The sequence below is a fragment of the Sciurus carolinensis genome, chromosome 15 (assembly GCF_902686445.1).
Source record: "Sciurus carolinensis chromosome 15, mSciCar1.2, whole genome shotgun sequence".
Taxonomy (NCBI): Eukaryota; Metazoa; Chordata; class Mammalia; order Rodentia; family Sciuridae; genus Sciurus; species Sciurus carolinensis.
This window is the reverse complement of record NC_062227.1, coordinates 82938384-82960437: the sequence shown is the minus strand read 5'-3', so window position 1 is coordinate 82960437 and position 22054 is coordinate 82938384. Positions and strand designations below refer to the sequence as shown.

The 22054-nt window shown below is 41.4% G+C and overlaps 1 pseudogene; it reads right to left on the bottom strand.

Annotated features, from left to right (window-relative positions):
* Positions 1-1082: 1082 nt before the first annotated feature.
* Positions 1083-1853, bottom strand: LOC124965836 (ATP synthase F(0) complex subunit B1, mitochondrial-like; annotated as a pseudogene).
* Between the last annotated feature and the right edge of the window lie 20201 nt (positions 1854-22054).

Here is a 22054-nt window from a genome sequence, read left to right as displayed (position 1 = left end):
TATTAATATTTTATTAGTATTTATTAGTATTAGTTTTAGATTCTATATTATGACTATTATATTACTATTAGATTCTATAGGAGTGCTATTATATTAGTTTTTGATGATATAGTGTGTATACACTATCACTATTAAAAGGTCACATGACAGCTATTTTATTAGTTTCGGAGACCACAGTTTTTATATTAATGTTAAAGGCCACAGGACACCATTTTATTAGTTTTAGAGGGTATAATATAGACATTTTTAGTATTAAACATCATAATATTATGGATATTATATTACTATTAGTTTCAGATTATATATTATAGATACCATATTGAAAAGCCATAGCTTCAGATGCTACAGCATGGATATTATTAGTATTAAAAACCATAGGGTTATTATATTTTCTAGGTCCCATAGTGCATACCATGTTAGTGTTGAAGGACACAGGGAAGTGATTATATTAGCTTTAGAGTCCACAGGATGGATATTATATTAGTATAAATGGTCACATGGAAGCTGTTATGGTTTGGATGTGAGGTATCCCCCAAAGCTCACATGTGAGACAAGGCAAGAAGGTTCAGAGGAGAAATGATTGGATTGTGAGAGTCTTAACCCAATCAGTGAATTAATCCTCTGATAGTGATTAACTGAGTGGTAACTGAAGTTTCAGGGTGTGAACTGGAGAAGATGGAAATTGGGAGCATGGCTTTGGGGTATATATTTGTATCTGGCAAGTGGAGACACTCTCTCTCTGTCTCTCTCTCCCCATCTTTCTTTTTTTGTTTGTTTTGTTTTGTTTTAATCATTACTTTATTGCAAGACGATGGAATTAATTATAAATTTAAATTGTAATGGTAATCTTTCAATGTTTTAATAAAAGCAAACTTTTTTCAAAAGTGATCAAAGAACAACTCAAAACGCAGAGTAATGATGAGAAATATCTGACTGACCAACAGATTTAGCTTTCTCACTAAAAGAAACTTGAACTTTTCTTTTTTAGGAAAGGTAACTGTAATTTCAGTAGACAGTAATACAGACTAGTTTCCATTTACTCAGTCAACTGTCTATAGCTATTTCAACTGGGACAGATACATTTACATAACTGGCTATGCTTGAGCCTTCTTTTCGAGCAGCTAGAGATCTGCAATGCACTTGGCAATCGTTTCCTTTTCCCGCTGTGCAGAGATGCTCTGTACCACGTGCTTCTCCACCCAGTTTATCATGTGCTCCTGTTCATTTCAATGCATCATATTCTGCACAGAGATATGATAATCCAGGTGATTCTTTACCTCCTTGTATACTTTATGTAGCTGTTCCTGGTAAATAACCTCCAAGGCCATAGCAATGCTATTCCTCTGGACATCAGAAAGATAGTGGCACTTCTGAACCAGTGCTTGCTGTGCCTTCTCCAATTCAATTTCATCCTGAATTTGTTTGATGGAAGCCTTCTTCACCTCCTCTAGTTGGGCAATGATTTGCTCATTGAGATTATCAATAAATTCTCCAATAGAGGCACCGTATTTTTTAATTACATAGACAAGTAACCCTACAATTGATATGGTAGAGAAGGTCTCTGAGGTAATCACATATAGTTCTTTGGATAGAAAATATAAGATAAGCCCGATTCCAAGCATGTAGGCTCCTGTTACACCAGTTTTAGGATAAAGAAATTGGAAGAATTCCTTAGGGATCAGCCCAAGATGAACTTTCCCTCCATATTCAGGAAGAGGTTGTAGAGGGGCAAGGCGTAGCTGCCCTGTGTGAAAGATTCTTGTTGCCTATAATACCCCTGGACCTAGGAAGGCAGCATTCCTGAGATAGGGGGCCGCTGTGGCAGCAGCAGAAAGTACCACCCATGAGAGCATGGTCAGCAGATGTCCAGGCAGAAGACTTAGTGTACCTGTGACCCCAAACAGAGACAGCAGGGGCAGGTTCCCCACCCCCGACCTTTCTGATCATCATGTGAGCTGTATCCCTCTGCTATACTCTTCCACCATGATGGAGCTGGATGTATATGGACTGAGACCTCTGAAACCATGAGCCCTTAAATAAACTTTTCCTCCTCTACAATTGTTCTGGTCGGGTCCTTTAGTCACAGCAGCTACTTCTTCTAAAACAGAAGCTATAATATCAGTTATTGATGCTAAGTATGGATACAATTAGTATTAAAAGGCCACAGACAGCTATTATATTAAAAGTAAAGACCTAATGGCAGCTATGAAATTAGTTTTGTATGCTATAGTTTGGATGTCATAATGGCAATAAAAGTCACAGGGAAACTATTATCTTAGTTTTAGATGCAATAGGCTGCAAGGCACCTATTGTCTTATTTTAAGATGTTAGAAATTCATGTTATGTTAGTTTTAAAGGCAGAGGGCAGCTCATTATTAGTTTAAATGCTACAGTATAGATAGTACATTAATATTAAATGCCATAGGAGAGCTATATTAGTTTTAAATACTATAATATGAATATTACATTAAAATTATAGGCCTAAGGGCAGTTATTATATCAGTTTGATGGTATAGTATGAATATTATATTAGCATTAAATGCCACAGAGAAGATACTATATTAGTTGTAGAGGCCACCATAAGGATGTTACATTAATATTACAGGCCCACAGGTAGTTATTAGATTGACTTTAGAGGCTACAGTATTGATATCATATTAGTAATAAAAGTCAGAAGACACCTATTATATTAGAAGCTATAAAATGATGTCATTGATATTAAAGGCCTTAGGGTGGCAATATATTGGTGTTAGATACTACTGTAGGGATATTACTTTAGTACTAAAGGTCATGGGGCACTAATTTAATTTATTTCAGATGGTATACTATGGATACTATATTAGTATTAAAGGCCACAGTGTAAGAATTATTTTATTTTTCATGTTACAGAATGTATATCAAATTAATATTAAAGGCCACAGGGAAAATACTGTATCTGTGTAAGATACTGTGCCAAAAGTAGCTAATGTATTACTTAGAGGCTATAGCATGGATATTATATTAGTAATCAAGGTAGCTACTTTACTAGTTTTAAATGTTATATATAGATATATGAGTAAGAAAGACCACAGCACAAATATACTAGTTTTTGATGCTACGTTATAGATATCATTCTATTATTAAAGGTCACAGTGCCATAATTATATCAGTTTTTAATGCTATAGTGTGAATATCATTCTATTATTAAAGGTTACAGTGCAATAATTATATCAATTTTTAATGCTATAATATGGACATTGTAATATTACTAAAGGTCCCAGGGCAGCTATTGCAGTTTAGAGGCAACCATATGGATATTATATTACTATTAAAGGTCCCACATCTCCTATATATTAGTTTTAGATGATGAATATGATATCATATGAATGTGAAATCCACAGGGTTACTATTGTATTAGCTTTAGATGCTATATTGTAGTATTATATTAGTACTAAAGTCATGGGGCCACAATGATATTAGTGTTAGATGCTACACCATGAAATTCATACTAGTATTAAGTGCCAGATTGCAGTTACTGTATTACTTTTACATATTATAATAAGAAAATTATATTTGTATTAAAGGGCAGCTATTATTATTTGTTTTATGTTGCATGGGGCTGCAACAAAGGAGGATCACCCATAGCTGATGCTGGAAACAGTGAAGAAAGGATTCAGTCTTGCTCAGCGAGATCTGAGGAGAAGAGCATTATTCGGAAGAGATGGAGCAGTTGTCACAAAGGAAGCTGCTTCTGCCTTTATTGCATATAACACTATATATATATAAATATATATATATATATATATATATATATGTTGTGTTTTTCTAGTTGTCAATGGGCGTTTACTTTATTTATTTATATGCGGTGCTGAGAATTGAACCCAGTGCCTCATGCATGCTAGGCAAATGCTCTAGTCCTGAGGCACAACCCAGCCCCAACACTGTCTTCTATATGCTTGCAGTTAAGCTAGTCAGACATCTTAAAGGTCAAATCTTGCATAAATAGTTACTAGCCTATTTGACAGATCAAAAAACAATTCTGCAAACACAGAAGATGGCAGGCTCACACACTACAGAAGAACTGTCTTACAGACCACAGAAAACATCCTGTTCAGAACACAGGAAAGGGGAATGGGGCCTCAGTCCCCGAGTGGCCCAAAAGGCGCATGCCACATAGGCCTCCTCCCAGGGGAAGGGGCCCACAGTTTTACATGCTGTAGTGTGGATATCATATTAGTTTTAAAGGCCAAAGGGCAGCTATTATAACAGTTTCACATGTTATAGTATGGATATCATATTACTATCAAATCCAGAGGGTAGTGATTATATTAACTTTAGGTGCTTTAGATATCATAATAGTACTAAAGGCCACAACAGTAATTATATTAGTTTTAGATGCTATAATGTGGATAGTGTATTAATTTTAAAGGCCATATTCTATTAGTTTGAGAGGTACAGTATAGATAAACTATTAATATTAGGAGCTGGGGATATAGCTCAGTTGGTAGAATGCTTGCCTAAAAAGCACAAGGCCCTGGGTTCAATCCCCAGCACTATATGTGTATGTGTGTATGTGTGTGTGTGTGTGTGTGTGTGTGTATGTATACATAAAACACCATATGGAGTTATTATATTAATTTTAAATGCTATAGCATGAATATCATATTAGTTATAAAGGTCACAAGGCAGACAATATATCAGTTTCCTTAATATATTATGGATATCATATTATAATATTGTTAGGTACCCTAATGCATATCATATCAATACTGAAGGCTTCAGAAAGCTATTATATTAGCATGGATATTATATTAGTTTGAAAGGCATAGGGGAGCTATACTATCAGTTTTAGATGCTATAGTTTGGATATTATATTCTATTGAAGGCCACAGGGAAACTCTTATGACAGTTTTTGATGGGATAGTATGAATTAATATTAGTATTAAAATAACACAGGACAACTATTACATTAGTTTTAGAGGCCACAGTATTGGTATTACATTAAAGATAAAGACTGCAGGGCAGATATTATACTAGTTTTAGATGCTATGGTATGGGTATCATGGTTATTATAGGCTACAGGGCAATTATTTCATTACTTTTAGATGCTATAATATGGATATTATATTGGTAGTAAAGGTAAAAAAACAGGTATTATATTGGACTTACATGCTATAACATGGATATTACATTAATATTAAAGGCCACAGTGCAGCTGTTATAGTAGTTCAAGATGCTATCATATGCATATTATATTAGTATTAAAGATCAAAGGTAAACTATTATATTGGTTTTATATTACATAGTATAGATATTATATTACTATAAAATGGCACAGGGAAGCTATTAGATCAGGTTTAGATGCTATACTATGGAGATTATATTAGTAGTAAAGAACACTGGGCAGATATTTTATTAGTCCTAGAAACTACAATATGGATATTCCATTAATGAGAGTATAAATATTAACATTAGAAGTCACAGGCAGTTTTTATTAGTGTTGGATGCCATACTGTGAATATTATTTTAATATTAGAGGTCACAGCTTATCATTATATTAATATTAATTTCCAAAACTCAGATATTATATTGGTATTAGAGGCCACAGTTTGGATTCTATTATTAGCACTAGAAGCCACAACATGGCCCTTATTTTTGTGTTAGCTGCAACCATATAATATTAGTATTAATAGTGATAATATAGATAATATATTAATATTGAATTCCATGGCAGTTATTAGTGTTAGATGCCACAGTATAGATATTATATTAATATTATAGTCCACAGTGTGGACATTATATTAATATTAAAGGACACAGGGATGTGTTATATTATTATTAGAGGACACAGTGTAGACATTTTTTATATGAAAGGTCACAGAATACTTATTATATTAGTATCAGAAGCCACAGTATGGATATTGTATTAATATTAGAGGCCACAGGGTGGACATTATATTAAAGACCGTATGACAGCTGTTGTATTAGTGTTTGAGGTCACTTTATGGGTACTGAACTAGTATTAAAGGCCACAAGTGGACACATTAGCATCAAAGGTCACTATGTATAATGCATTAGCATTAAAGGCTGCATATGGATAACACATAACCATTATTATACCACCATATTAGTGTTAATGATTCTGCTGGGTCCAGGGAGTTCACACGCCCTCTGGTGGCTGCTGGGGCTCAGTGCAGGACACTGCAGTTCACAGGTGCATGCACATCCTTTCCTGGCATTCCTGAGAAATGAATGAAATTCAGTTCAATATCCAGATTATTCAAGGTCATGAAACTCAAACTGAAATGAAACTCATTGTTGATGATTTTTTCAAAAAGCAGAGAATTGAACAAGTTTTTGGAAACTATATTGAGTGAAATGAATGTAGACACAAACTGAAACTCCTACTCATAACAGTCCATAACTAAAATTTGAGGTAACTAAAAAAACCTCTAGAAGGAAACAGAAGAAAGTCTATAGTGATGAATGTGTGTGTGTGTGTGTGTGTGTGTGTGTGTGTGTGTGTGTGTGTTCTGGTACTGGGAATTGAATGCAGGGACTCACACATGCTGGACAAACTCTAATACTGAAGTACATTCCCAGTCTTCAGTGAGTTTTAACTCACAATACCAAAGCCAATTGACAGAAGAAAAATATTGATAATGTGTTCTTTATAAAATTAAATGTGCACCAAGTATTGTGTTGCATGCTGACAATCCCAATTACTCAAAAGGCTGAGGCAGGAGGATTGCAGAGTAGAGGCCAGCCTCAAAGATTTAAAATACGTCATATGCCAATAGTAGTGCACTTACCTAGCATGTGTGAGGTTCTTGGTTCAATTCCCAGAACCACACACACAAAAAAATTCAAGGGCTGGGATGTACCTCAGTGGCAAAGTGTCTGCCTTGCATTCACAAAGCCCTGGGTTCAACCCCCAGTTCAAAATAAATTAAATTCTCTGTGAAAAAGAACAAAAAGACAAACCACAGACTGGGATAAATTATTTATAAACACATTTCTGAAAAGGAATTTTTATTCAAAATACAAAAGAATTCTCAAAACCAACAACTAAAAACCTAAAAAATGGGTAAATATTGAAACACACATATGACCAAAGAAAATATAAAGATGGAAAACAATTATACAGAATGATGCTCAGCATCACATATCATTAGGAACTGTCAAATTAAAACAACAGTGAGGTAGCATGGCACAGCTATTATAACTGCTAAACTCTAAGAAATGATAGTGCACCAACAGCTGCAGGATGCAGGACACCAGCACTCTCAGGCATTGCTGGGAGAACACGCAGCACAGTCACTTTGGAAGATGGTGTCACTGTTCTTCCTAAAACAAAACAAGTCTAACCTATGACCTGACAATGTGCCTATAAATTATCTGCATTTAGACAAGTGCTTTGAAAAAGCATATCCAAACAAAACCAGCATATAATTATTCACAGTAGCTCCACTGATGCTGATCAGATCATAAGTCAGAATGTCCTTCCCTAGCTGAATGCACAACCAACAGATAATAGAAAGAAATGAACTACTGACCTATGCAAAGAACTCTACCTGGTGTGCTGCCTAGTGAATAGGCCAGGCTGAATAGGCTACACACTGTATGGCCCACCTTTTATGACATTCCAGAAAAGATAAAATTACAGTCAGATGAGGAAATACACAGGATGAGACTCAGCAGCCTCTGTCCACATGGAGTCGAGGCACACCACCCTCCCTGCACGTGGATGTGTTCAGCAACTCAGAAATTCCCTCAACCACTTCTTGTAGAGGCTCCTGTGGAGACTTAATATGTAGGTATGATGGATTATTAACTCAATCTCCAGTTTCTTTTCCCCAGAGGATTGGGTGGGAGACTGAAAGTTCCAAGCTTTGAGTCATCATTTGGTCTTTCTCATAAGCATCCTCCATCCTGAAGCTTCCTTAGAGCCCACCAGAGTCCTTATTAGAGCAAAAGACCCTCCTCCCACCCAGGAGATTCTGCGGGATTTAGGGATTTTGTGTAAGGAACCAAAGTCAAAGAACCAATGTTAGAACAAAAAATGCTCCTAACACCCCTATCACTCAGGAAATATGAGAATTTGGGGAGGTCTGTACCAGGAACTGGGGAAGAGGCCAAATGTGTACTTCTTACTATGTCACACCTTGTAATCTATAAGAATAATGAATTCATTGGTCATAAGGGAACAATGAATTAATTACATGGCAGAAGCTAGCAGCCAGGGTTCTCACTGCTGGGGTGAGAAGTTACAAATTAGAAAGGGGAGAAGGCAAAGTGATCTATGTCAATGGATCAGAATCCACTGACTGCAGATCAGTATAAACTCATGTTTAGCTTAATACATACACAGATGCTTCCACATAAACATAGTTATAATTAGGGGGATATATAATTTAGAACATACATGCATTGTCATTTATGAGGGTCAAGATGCAATGGGCACCTTCAACTGCCAGATGAAAGTTTTTAATACCACTCTCTAATAAAAGGAGCCAGGGCTCTTTGAAGAAGTGACTAATACTGGCACCAAGACAGTAATATATGAGTGAGGGTAATCTTTAATTAACAGAAAGAAAGAACTTGGGGGAAAAACAGAAAATATGTTAGACAACAGAAAGAACTCCAATGAAAAGAACTCCCAATGACTAAAGCAGGAATGAATTGAGCAATAAGATACTACAGAATTGGATTTAAAAACAACAGCTTAAGGTAATTATGCATACTGGTACAAATAAATGACTGAATAGATAAACAAATGGGGTCAAATAGAAACCTCTTGGGCAGAAAAATTCCAGATTATGAGGCAGACACAGTCATCAAGGAGGTGGAGCTAACTCTCTGCTCCTTAAGTGTGGGCTCTGCATGGTGACTTCCTCCAGAAGAATACAATGTGGATGTTCAGAGAACAGTAACCTCACAGTGAGAAACCTGAGAGGCACTGCCTCAGTCAGGTGAGCAGTCAGTCCTAACATGACATTCATCTTGAGAGCATAAGATGAAGAGAGCAGCTTTCTCTTATGTGACCTGTCTTTTCTCCAGACCCATAGCCTCAGGTTAAATAGCGGGGGGGAAACCAAGGAAACCCCTGTTGAGAGCAATCTAAAAATATCTGACTGGTCCTCCTCAACACTATCAAGGTTGTGAGAACAAGGAAGGTCAAAGAAACAGTCACCGTAAGAGGAGTCTATGGAGACATGATGACTGGATGTCGTGTGGAAACCTGGATGGAGTCCTGGAACAGGAAGCAGCAGAACTGAGAATCCAAAGGAAATGCAACTTCAGTTAACTGTAGCACACCAGTATTTGTTCTTCATGACAAACAGTCTTAAGACGTTAACACATCTGAGGCAGCACACCTAAGTCATATCAAGGGGAAAACTAGGTTGGGTCTACCTGGGAAATCTCTGCACTTTCTTTGCAATTTCTGTATAAAGATAAAAATACTCTAAAATAAAACCTTACAACATGGTTATATTTTTTTCAAACACCTGCTTGTTTAATTATTTATAGATAATCATTGGTAACCAAAACTCTTAGCTAATTCTGTATTTATTATAAATATTTTTAAATTTTTAGTTGTAGATGGACATTATTTTATTTATTTATTTATTTATTTATTTAGTGCTAAGAATCAAACCCAATGCCTCACACATGCTAGGCAAGCACTTTACCACTGAGCCACGACCCCAGCCCTCATTATAAACATTTAAAACACAAAAATTAAATAATCCAAACTAACATATAATTCAAGATACGTGTCTCTTTTACATGTTTTATGTTGAAGTAATAACATATATGTAAACTTATTATATTTTTATGTTGTCTCTCAGTCCTGGGTTTGCTTCTAAAAACTTGATCACTTTAGAGAAAAACTAACATTTTAGAGACTCTATTTCAATTCATGGCTGAACTTTCTCAGAAGCATGACTTTGTAAAAACATATGTCTCAATGATATATTGATTCACTCTGCCTGAATTACTTATCCCAAAGAATCCTTGTCTTTATTTTGTTTCTATGCATACCCTTTAGCAGTAATAGAATCAAATACTTGCCACTGGGACAAAGAGTCAAAGAAAAGAAAAAGAGAGGATTAGTGACCACAATGAGTGACTCCTTCTGAGCAGAAGAGTCTAAAAGGACACCAATGTTCATCTCCTGCAGGAAGTGTTGAGCCCAGAAAAGCATATGTGGTAGCTCAGCTCAGGAGTGACTTTAGGTGCTGCTATGTTATGGGAAAATGGATGCCCAAACTCTCGAATGGTTCCAAATTCAGCTGAACTTCTAACAGATTTTATTATCACTCAAGATAGTCATGAAGCTAATGATAACTAAAGGATCTGTGAGGCTGGGGATGCTGCTCAGTGGAAGAGTGCTTGCCCAGCATGCAGGAGGCCCTGGATTCAACTCTCAGCACCACAAGGGAAAACAAAACAGAATTTGTGCCTTATTCATAAAATCAAATAGAAAATGAATAATTACTGCTTCTAGAAAAATATGTTGGACCTGAAACACAATTGAGATTATCAGAACCAAAATATTCTTCTTACAGTGACTTGCACACCTAGACTATCATGAACAGCAGTGTCACATCATAAAGCATGTTCATATAAAGCATATATCAAAACAACAACAAAAAAGGCTTCATTGGCTATTGAGAAGAAAAATGGACATAATATAGCTTAGGAAATTATTAACACACTGAAAGCATGTGATACTGACATCAATATCCTCCAGGACACACCAGGCACTTTGACACATGTCTGTCATCCCAGCTACTTTTTAGGCTAAGGCAAGGGGATCATAAATTTGAAGCCCACCTGGGCAATTTAGCAAGACCCTGACTCAAAATAAAATTTAGTAAAGGGCTGGGAATGTATGTAGCTCAGTGCTTATGTGCAAGACTCTGGGTTCAATCCCCAGTGCCAAAAAATTCTCCAAGCCAGACATCTGATCATAGACAACTATGGCAGGAGAAGAACAGAGCAGAAGCCACTATGTCAAACTCCCCAAATGATTAAACTAAACCTGCACTTTGTTCAGTTCACAATATGTCTAATCTCTGCTTCTACTAATTCAAATATGATAACCCTTTAACTATAATAAAAGTATATGTACTTTTCTAATAAATCCATCAAATATAAGATATATCCAACTCTGTTCTAAAAGCCACCTGATGAACACAGGGGACACCAACATGATAAAATGCAATCATGGCACTTGCCACATGAAATAATCCTAAGTACTAATAAATACATAATCTCAACAGAAGAAATTCAAATTTCTGAAATCAAAAGCACATTGGGGTTGGGGTCATGGCTCTATGGTACAGCACTTGCCTAGCATGTGTGAGGCACTGGGTTTGATTCTCAGCATCACATATAAATAAGTAAATAAAATAAAGATCCATTGACAACTAATAAAAAAAAGCATGTTGGTACATTTTTAAAATGATATTTCAAACAGAGGGGAAACACTTAACAAAAGAGTTCTCCAACAAGAATTCCTGACAAAATATAAAGCATCATGTTTATCAGAGGCCTATCCCTTGCTTGCAAGGAATAAGGGAAACTAACTTTCTAATTGTAATACAAAGCTGCTCCCCTGCCCTTTGCATCACAACCTAGCTTGTCAGTCTGAAAGCTGCTCTCCCACCCTTTCCGCTGCAACCATTTTCCCCCACCTCCCAACTACTTGTCAGTCTGTGAACATCCTAGCTAGCTATTGGTTCATCAGTCTACTTGCAAGTATCCTTCTCCATTATTGGTCCCCTGTTAGCACTGCAGAATTCAACTGCTTAAGGATAGCTTCCCACCATCTTTTCTCATGCTTTCTCTCTCCTATTCACTTGCTTTCTCTCTCCTCTTCACTTTTCCACTCTCTCTAGCGCATGCCCTTTCTCTTTTCCTCTCTTTTCCTCTCATTTTATCTCTTACCCTGCAGGGAGACACTCTGTTTGCTTAATAAACTCCCTTATGTGATTTCCCATGTCCAGCGTGGTTTTCGTGGGTTTTCTCACACTGATGAATGTATAACTTTAACAGGACACATGGATATGCTTCCTAAATTTAAAAAGTAGAAAAGAAAATGTCTGTTTAAAAAAATTATTTTTAGTATATGTATCTGTATTACAAAAAGCAGCTACTGACTTGTCTCTTACATATTGTATTGATTTGAATCCTGAGGAAATTTCATCTATAGTGGTTTTAGATATTATGCAATATCAATAGTTGACATTAAAAATATCACCATCCTTCTTTTATCTTCTAAAACTGGTTAATAACTTTTGCTTGCAATAATTTTATCCAAATTTGGAAGAGATATTGTGGTGTGTGTGTAGATGCATAAATAACATAATCTTTTTAAATGATACCTCTGTGTGTCATGCTGGGATAGAACCCAGGGCCTCTCACATACTAAGCAAGTGCTCTTGCCACCAAGCTGTACATGAAGATATCCTAATAAGCAGAAATAATCTTAAAATCATTTAAGATTATCATGAGAACTTTCGAACAATATGGTTCTCTCAATCAAAAATAAAGTAAGCTAAAAGTATATTTTTTAAATATTGCTGGTGAAAAAATAGCAGAAGTCCACAGGATTAAGAATTTTGTAGAAAACTAGAAAGAGGAGAAATTAAGAGTTGAACAGGAGAAACCTACTGCACAGAACTGGAAACTCAGAGGACATGGAGGATTTCCTAGTAAATACTGACACTGCAACATGACTCTAAAATAAGAAGAGTATAAATCAATCAATTAGAATAGAAAAGCTTGGATTAGTGCTTAGAGATCTCCCACTGGAAGACCCCAGTATCATCAAGGCATACGGCTGAGTGTCACCTGACCTTTAACAAATTCTGATTTTTTTTCAAATGTTCATGATCTAGAGAAAAGAGAAAGAAGTGAGTTTCCTAAATTCATTTTATGGTACATTGAAGCCTGATATAGTTAAGGTATTTCATCCAATGAAGGATGTCATTGTTTACACAACAGGCATTATATTGTTTATCATTGCAAACACACTGCCAATTACAGTGGGAAAGGCTGCTTCTCCTAGCCCAGTGGGATAGGGTCTGGAGGAGGGGCAGGGTGTCTAGAGGAGCATGGGGTTTGGGGAAGGCGAGGCCTTGGTAGAGCAGGTCTGGATGAGGGTTTGGGGAGCAGGATCTGGAGGATAGGCAGGGTCTGGAGGGACCAACAGCGACAAGGAGAAAAAGCCTTGGTAGTCATTAGTTCAGAGCCAATCTCCAATCTTCCATCTAGGGAAACTGAGACTTACGTAGGACCTGTGGAAGTGACAGTCTGCCTGATTCATCATCCACCATTGAACAAGGTGCCAGCAGCCTTCCTGAATCCAGGGGCAGTAGTTCCTCCACTGCCCTCCACCACTACCGGCTCTATACCAGCTGCCTAGAAGTGCTGCTAGTAACAGGTATTCATTACATATGGTAAAAGAGGAGAGGAGTGAGGCATGATAGCACATGCCTGTAATGTGCCACTTAGCTACTTGGGAGGCTAAGGCAGGAGGATTGCACATTTGAAGCCAGCCTGGGCAACTTAGTCAGATCATGTCTCAAAATAAAAAAGAATTGGGGATGTTGCTTAGTGGTGGAGCACTTACCTAGCATGTATGAAGTCCTAGGCTCAATCCCCAGTACTGCAACAAAAAAAGTGGGGAGAAGGAATTAATTGTTCTTATAAAGTCCATTTATTTTTATTCTATTTCATCTTTGCCATCATTTTAATGCATTTTAATGTTCATGGACAATTAACTATTTGGCAGAAACTGTACAGCACTTGAAAACTAACATGCTCTTTATTGTAGATCAATTAAAGATAAAAGATTTCTAAAATAAAGATGTAAGTCAGTGGAAAAGTTATATTGGGCTTACAGAAACCAATATGTTGACTCTCCAACATATTGGTGCAGGCATGGACTTCCTTAATAAGACACAAGTTCAAAAATAGAATCAGGAATCAAAGTGAGATGGCTTCAAATTAAAAAGTTTCTGTACAGTAAAGGAAGCAGGAGCATGAAGAGAGAACCTACAGAATGGGAGAAAATCTTTACCAGTCACTCGTCCAACAAGGAATTAATATCTAAAATATATAAAAAATTCAAAACACTTAACACCAAAAAATTAATAACTCAATCAAAAAATAGGCAAAAGAACTAAACAGACATTTCTCTAAAGAAATACAAATGACCAACAAATATATGAAAAAATATGTTCAACATCCCTAGCAATCAGGGATATGCAAAGCAAAACTTCACCGAGATTTCATCTCACTCCAGTTAGAATGACAAACATCAAGAATACAAATAATAAGTGGTAGGGAGGATGTGGGGAAAAATGTTTACTCATACATTATTAGTGGAACTGCAAATTAGTGCAACCGCTCTGGAAACCAGAATGGAGATTCCTCGAAAAACTAGACCATGTGACCCAGATATTCCACTCCTTGGTATTTATTCAAAAGAACTAAAAATCAGCATACTATAGTGATATAGGCACATCAATGTTTTTAGCAGCACAATTCATAATAGCCAGGTCATGCAACCAGACCAGATGCCCATCAACAGAACAGATAAAGAAAATGTTTACATCATCAGATGTAAACACAGAGGTGTTTTACTCAGAAATAAACAAGAATGAAATTATGGCATCAGCTGGTAAATGGATGGAAATGGAGAACATCATGCTAAGTGAAATAAGCCAGAGTTTTAAGTGAAGGATTGAATGTTTTCTTTCAGATGTAGACGTTAGAAAGAAATAAGGAAATATAAGGGAGGGATCCAACGAAAGTAGAGGGTGGTCAGTTGGAGTAGAGGAAGGGGATTGAAGGGGAGGCAGGAGGGAAGGGTAAGTAGAAGTACTGGGGATGAAATGGAGAAAATTATATTTCATGCACGTATGCCTACATCAAAAAGGACCCAACTATTATGTGTAACTAAAATGCATAAATAAAAACATTTTTTAAAGAGGGAAAATATACAAATACTGTCAATTAAACTGACTTTCTCAACCAAAAAAAATTTTGGTTGATTTTGGTTTCATGAAAGCTGAGAAATAAAATTTTAATAAATTCTGGCTTCATTAGAAATAACATATTTAAACTTAAATAACTTAGTGGGCTTAACATGTATTTTTCAATATTTTTCTACTACTTTTAACACTGCAAGAAAAAATGAAACAGGTTGGGGTTGTTGCTCAGTGGTAGAGCGCTTGGCTAGCATGTGTGAGGCACTGGGTTTGATCCTCAGCACCACATACAAAAACAAATAAATAAAACAAAGTTATTGTGTCCATCTACAATTAAAAATAAATTTTAAAAAAAGAAAAAACAAATCATTAAAACATTAAGGAAAACAAGTAATGGAGTGCACTGGGGCCCCACCCTCTTGGGCTCAGGACCCTCCCTCAACATTCCTCCTTCCTCCATGCCAAGTTCCTCAGAAAATACCCAGGCTAGCCACATTATGTTGAAGGTCACAGCATCAAGGAAGGGGAACTTCTATAAGGTGAACCTTGCTGCAAAAGGGAAGAGAACAGGCTTACAGCCAGACTCCTCTCAGCTCTCAGGCCCAGGATGAGGACTTTCTATTCACCCTCCTCACAGTTTCCTCACCTACCACTAGTCCATTCAGAAGTTTCCGCCTCTCCCTGGGGCTACTCTGAAGAGAAGGGAGCTCCCTGCATCCCCGAGCCAGTCATCTGCCTGAGGCTGCTCTGAGGAAGAGGGAACTCTGGGTAACCCTAGAGACATGACCCATGAGATTCCCCAAGCCAGAAGTCTGACTGGGGCTCATCTGAGGAGAAAGAATCTCTGGGCACACCTAGAGACATAAACCACAGTGTCCCCAAGTCAAGCATCTCCCTCAGGTTGCTCTGAGAATGGAGCTACAGGTATCCCTAGAGACATGACCCACAAGGACCCCCAAGCCAAGCATCTCCCTCAGGCTGCTCTAAGAAAGGAACTATGAGTGTCCTTAGAGACAGAACACATGAGGGTCCCCAAGCCCAGAATCTGCCTGAGGCTGCCCTAGGGAGAAGGGAACTCTTGGAGTCCCTAGAGACGTGACTCAGTGTCCCCTCTCACTGAGGATGTTTTGAGAAGAGTTCCAGACAGCCCTAGGGACATGACCCATAAGGGTCCCCAAGCCAGGCAGCTCACTCAGGCTGCTTTGAGGAGGAGATCTGGGCATCCCTAGAGGCATCTGCATCAGGCTGCGCTGAGAAGGGAGCTCCGGGTGTCCCTCTAGACATAACCCAAGAGGGTCCCTGAGCCAGGCATCTACCTCAGGCAGTTCTGAGAAGGGAGCTCTAGGTGTCCCTGGAGACATGACCCATGATGCTCCCGAGGCCAGGCATGCCCTCAGGATGCTCTAAGGAGAAGGGAGCTCCATGCAATCCTCTAGACATGACCCACGAGGTTCCCCAGGTCAGGCGTCTACCTCAGGCTTCTCTGAGGAGAAGAGAGCTCCAGGTGTCCCTGGAGACATGACCCACGAGGGTCCCCGTGCCAGGCATCCCCTCAGGCTGCTCTGAGTAGAAGGGAGCTCCAGGTGTCCCTAGAGACATGACCCATGAGGGTCCCCGTGCCAGGCGTCCCCTCAGGCTGCTCTGAGTAGAAGGGAGCTCCAGGTGTCCCTAGAGACATGACCCACGAGGGTCCCTCAGGCTGCCCTGAGGAGATGGAGCTCCAGGCGAACCTCTAGACATGACCCACGAGGGTCCCCAGGCCAGGCATCTACCTCAGGCTGCCTGAGGAGGAGGGAGTTCCAGGTGTCCCTGGAGACATGACCCACGAGGGTCCCTCAGGCTGCCCTGAGGAGATGGAGCTCCAGGCGAACCTCTAGACATGACCCACGAGGGTCCCCAGGCCAGGCATCTACCTCAGGCTGCCTGAGGAGGAGGGAGTTCCAGGTGTCCCTGGAGACATGACCCACGAGGGTCCCTCAGGCTGCCCTGAGGAGATGGAGCTCCAGGCGAACCTCTAGACATGACCCACGAGGGTCCCCAGGCCAGGGGTCTACCTCAGGCTGCCTGAGGAGGAGGGAGCTCCAGGAGTCCCTCTAGACATGACCCACGAGGGTCCCCAGGCCAGGCATCTACCTCAGGCTGCTCTGAGGAGAAGGGAGCTGCAGGCAAACCTCTAGACATGACCCACTAGGGTCCCCAGGCCAGGGGTCTACCTCAGTCTGCTCTGAGGAGAAGGGAGCTCCAGGAGTCCCTCTAGACATGACCCACGAGGGTCCCCAGGCCAAGCGTCCCCTCAGGCTGCTCTGAGGAGAAGCGAGCTACAGGTGACCCTCTAGACATGACCCACGAGAGTTCCTAGGCCAGGCGTCTCCCTCAGGCTGCTCTGAGGAGAAGGCAGCTCCAAGCGAACATGACCCACGAGGGTCCCCAGGCTGCTCTGAGGAGAAGGAGCTCTGGCCATCCCTGCCGCGGGATCCCGCGTGTCTTCTGAGGCGGGGTCAGGCCACACCTGAAGGAGGCGGGACAGAGGGCCAAGATGGCGCCCACGCCCCGCCCCCTCGGGCCACGCCCCCAGTCGGCCACGCCCAGCAGAGGAGCCGCTCACTGCCCACTCTCGGTGAACCTCAGCCCTTCCTTATTCAGCAGTTACTGAACACGATCTGTTCCCACTGCTGTAGCTAGACCTGGCTGTGGCATCACGAGGAGTGGAATCTCAGGAGAGGAGAAAAAGTCCGGGAGCCACCTCCCTGCACCCCAGCCCGGCACTCCAGCAGCAGCCTGAGCCAGGCCGGCAGAGGCGCAGACAGCGCAGCCGCAGGGAGCCCCGGACAGGTCACCCGCCTGCCAAAGGTGGAAGGCCCCTCGGAATTGTACTCTTTGAGACAGAGTGACTTAGCCAGGGACTGCCCCAATTTAAGATCATGGGTTTTAAGAAGTCGAATACCAGCCCATGGTGGCCACTGTTAAGATGAGGAGAACCTGCACTCAGAAGCAGAGCCCCCAGAAGCCTATGGGAGCTGCAGGCAGACCCCCACCTCCCTGCCCCAGGTCGTTCTAGACAGTTCCATCCATCCTACCAGCCCATCTCTAGCAGCAGAGGCCTCTGAAGCTGACGGCCACAATGCCCACCCTTGCCCCAAAGCAATCTAGATAATTCAGCCTGTCCTACATACCCATCTCTCACCATATAGGCCTCTGGGAGCCACAGCCTGTACATTCACCCAGCATTCCCAGGGATCTGCGTCAGCATAGGCTGGTGTCCTGCTCACAGGGGCCTTGCTATAGAGGATCATGGGAGCTGAGTGCCACGTGCTGGCCAAGGCACCTCAGAGGACACTGGGCAGAGTAGTCCTGTTCTGACCATGCAGCCCTCACCCAAGAGCCCTCTGGGAGATATGAACCAGAAGTATATTTTGACACTCTACCACCCAGCCCTCAGTGTGAAGGCCTTTTGAAGATGCAGGTCCCCAAGATTTCTGGGCAGCACAGTCTGTTGTTCTGCAGATGCAGCCCTCAATCTGGAAGCCTAAGATGGCTGCAAATCACGTTTGCTCTGGCAGCCCCAGGAATCTGCACTGTGTAATTCAGTATTCTACAATGCAGTCCTTGCTGTGAAGGCCTCTGGAGGCTGCAGGTTCACCAAGTACCATGGAAACTGTAGTCTGCTGCTATGTTTGTACAGCCTCACCAAGGTAGCTCCTGTGACTGTGAGCCACCCCACCCCCCAAGAATTCTGGACACTAGTCAGTTCCGCAGCCCTGGTTTTACAGTCCTTTGGGAGCCATGGGCCACTTGGTATTCTAGGTAGTGCAGTCTACCCTACCTAAGCACTGTAGTCTGCCTTCGGCCTGCACAGTCCTCACAGTGAACATCTCAGGAAGTTGCAGGCTGCACATTCTCCTTGACAGTCCCCTGCACCAGGTTTCTAGGTAGTAGAGTTCACTTCTCTGGCCTAATAGTCCTCAAAAAGAGGATTCTGGGAGCTACAGCCCCCTAATGATTATGGGAAATGTACTCCAGTGTTTTGCCTGCGCACCACAGATGATCCAGGGAGCTGCCACACCTGAGGATTCTGGGTAATGTAGTACAGTGTCTTGCTGCACACCCCTACCAAGAGGGTGATGAAAACTGCAGTCCACATGCTTGTTCTGGTATCCTAAGGATTTGAAGTAGTGTCATCTAATGCTCTACCAACGCAGCCCACAACAGAGAAAGCTCTCAGGGTTACAGGCTGCCCATTCATCCAGCAATCCCCAAGAATTCTGGGTAGTGTAGCCTAGTGTTCTTCCCACACAGTCATTACCATGGAGGACCATGGGAGCTGCAGATTGTGCATTCACATGGGCATGCCCAGGAATTCTAAGCAGTGTAGGGCAGTGAACTCTGGCTTTCTGTCTTGCAGCCTTCACAGCAGAGGCTCCTGGGAGATTTGGGACCCTGACAATTCTGGGTGGTGAGGTCCAGAATTTTGTCTACAAAATTTGTGCTGTTGGGTCCACAGGTGCTGCAGGCTGCAGATTGGCCCTAGTACCCCAAGAATTCTGAGTAGTGCAGCCAGGTGACTGCCCAAACAGTCATTATCCTGGGACTTGGCAGACAGTCCACTTCACTGTGAGCAGGCTCACTCAGCAAACCCCAGTATCATCTGGCTTCTTGTACAAAAATTTTTGTCAAGGGGTTGGGGTTGTAGCTCAGTGGTAGAGCACTTGCCTAGCACATGTGAGGCTCTGGGTTTGATCCTGGGCACCACATGAAATGAATAAATAAAATATGTGTGTGTCCCTCCACATCCAAAAAAAATTTTTTTTCATTTTAGTCATGTAATAGGAAGAACTCTAAGGCAGTAACAATATTATTTTCACATTGGAAATAATCAGGAATAATTCCTTAATTCCATATGCCCAGTCAATACACAGATTTTTCCAAGTATTTTAAATTAATTTTATAGTTAGATATAAACAAATCAGATTCACACTAGGAGCACCCATTGCATGTGATTAATGCGTCTTAAGTCCTCCTTCCTTTTCTTTGCTCATCACTTACCTATTGATAATAGTAGGAATTTATAGTGCATAATTTTCCAGTGTGTGTTTGGTTTGGTTTGGTTTTTCTTTCAGTGCCTGGAATTGAACTCTAGACCCTCAAATATGCTGGTAACCCCTCCACAACCTCCACCTCATCCATTAGATTCTTCTTTTAACAGACACAAATACAATATTTACACTTAAAATAATTTTGAGTTTTAATACATCAATTTTTCAATCAATGTTTCTCAAGTACTTTAACACCATAACAAAAAGAGACATTAGAACATGAACAGAAGCAAGCAATGCCAGGCATGTGAAGCACACCTGTAGTCCCAGCTGCTCAGGAGGCTGAGGCAGAAGGATTGCAAATTCAAAGCCAGCCTCAGCAAAAGTGAGGCACTAAGCAACTCAATGAGACCCTGTCTTTAAATAAAATACAAAATAGGGCTGGGGTGTTACTCAGTGGTTGAGTGCCCCTCAGTTCAATCCCTGATACTCCCTGCCCCCACCAAAAATAAAGCAAGCAGTGAGGTCTGCATTAGCTCTTGCCCTCAGGCCCCACTGTGGTTTCAGATGATGGGCCCTGCCCTCCCTGCCCTTCCTGTACCATCCTGTGGTAGTATCTCTATTTCCCCTTTCTGTCCTGCGATTTCTCCCCAGAAACACCCCCAATCCAAACAAAGCATTTTGACACGCTATGATGGCAAGTGACCAAAGCCTCAATTAGGGATACTTTTGTAAAATAAGTCCTGCTAAAATGTTACCTGAGAAAGTAAAGAACATAATAGAACTGCTTCCTCTGCACACAGGCAGCAGTACAGAAGGAAGCTCTGGTCTTCACTATGGACACTGCCACCAGATAGCCGAGGCCACAGTGTCTTCCCAGGGGTGTCACTAGGAGAAGGAAGCTCCTTCACATATGTGCTCTGATTTTAGCAGTTGCCAGGGTTTGCACACCATCTGGGTGACTTTCTCAGTGTCCAGAGGCTGCAGAGGTGTCAATTTGTTCCAGCTTAACTTTTCCCTTAATTTTCATTGAGCCATAGTGGTCCTGAGGTTAACAACTGTAGTTCCAACCCACTGAAATCCTGCAGGTGTCCTCTGGGTGAGCAGAGCAGAGTCTCCCAGCACACAGCAGGTAAGAGCCTCCTGGGTCTGGGGATCCTGGAGGGGAAAGGGCAGAGCCATGGTGCGTGGCAGTCAGGCCCACAGTCTCCACTGCAGGATAGGTCGGGCACCTTTCAGTAACCTACAACCCAGCTCCCATCCTGCCAGGCATCTCCTATGGGTAACACAAACAGGGAGCCTTTCTGGCAGCAGAGCATGGAGACCTGGAACCCCTGAAGCTGCACCTGGGCAGGACAAGTGGCCTCCCCAAGCTATACAAAGTCAACCAGGGTGCTGGAGTGGGAAAAGAGGCTGCATTCCTGGTCGCAATCTCTGAGTTCTAATTCCACTGCACCCTGGCCCAACCTGCCTGGTTTGGTCAAGTGAATCAACACCTCCGAGCTGTAGTTTTCCACCGACACCAGCAGCTGGCAGTGCTGTCCTGCCTCCTGCCCAACTGGCGGCAAGCCGCTGGGTCTCTCAGGGTTGGAAAGCGCTCTGAGGCTCTGCAGCACTGCCACCCTCTGGGGGTGGGTGCTGCTCCCCAGTCCAAGATTCAGCCAACTTAGAGTCTATGCAGACTTCGCTACATACTCAACTTGTGCTCAGGCTCCGTGCCACTGCAGCCATGACATAATTCCACATAGGTATTCACACATACTTCAATACACCCCGCAGCTTTGGACAAGCATATACAGTAAATGCCCTCATTTGCTATTGCCCCTTTCAAGACTTCAACCTTTCTTTCAGGCCTGCAGTTGGGATCTGAGATTTCCCAGTGTCCCGATGCAGGTGGGTTTGGTTTTTCCTTCATCTAAGACTGGCCCGGCTCTATGATGGGGCTGGAAGCTGATAGGCATGGAGTTTATACATGATGTTGAGGCTGGGACTGCAGCAAAGTTATGTCTAGAAATAGTGTCTAAGCCTGGGTCAAAA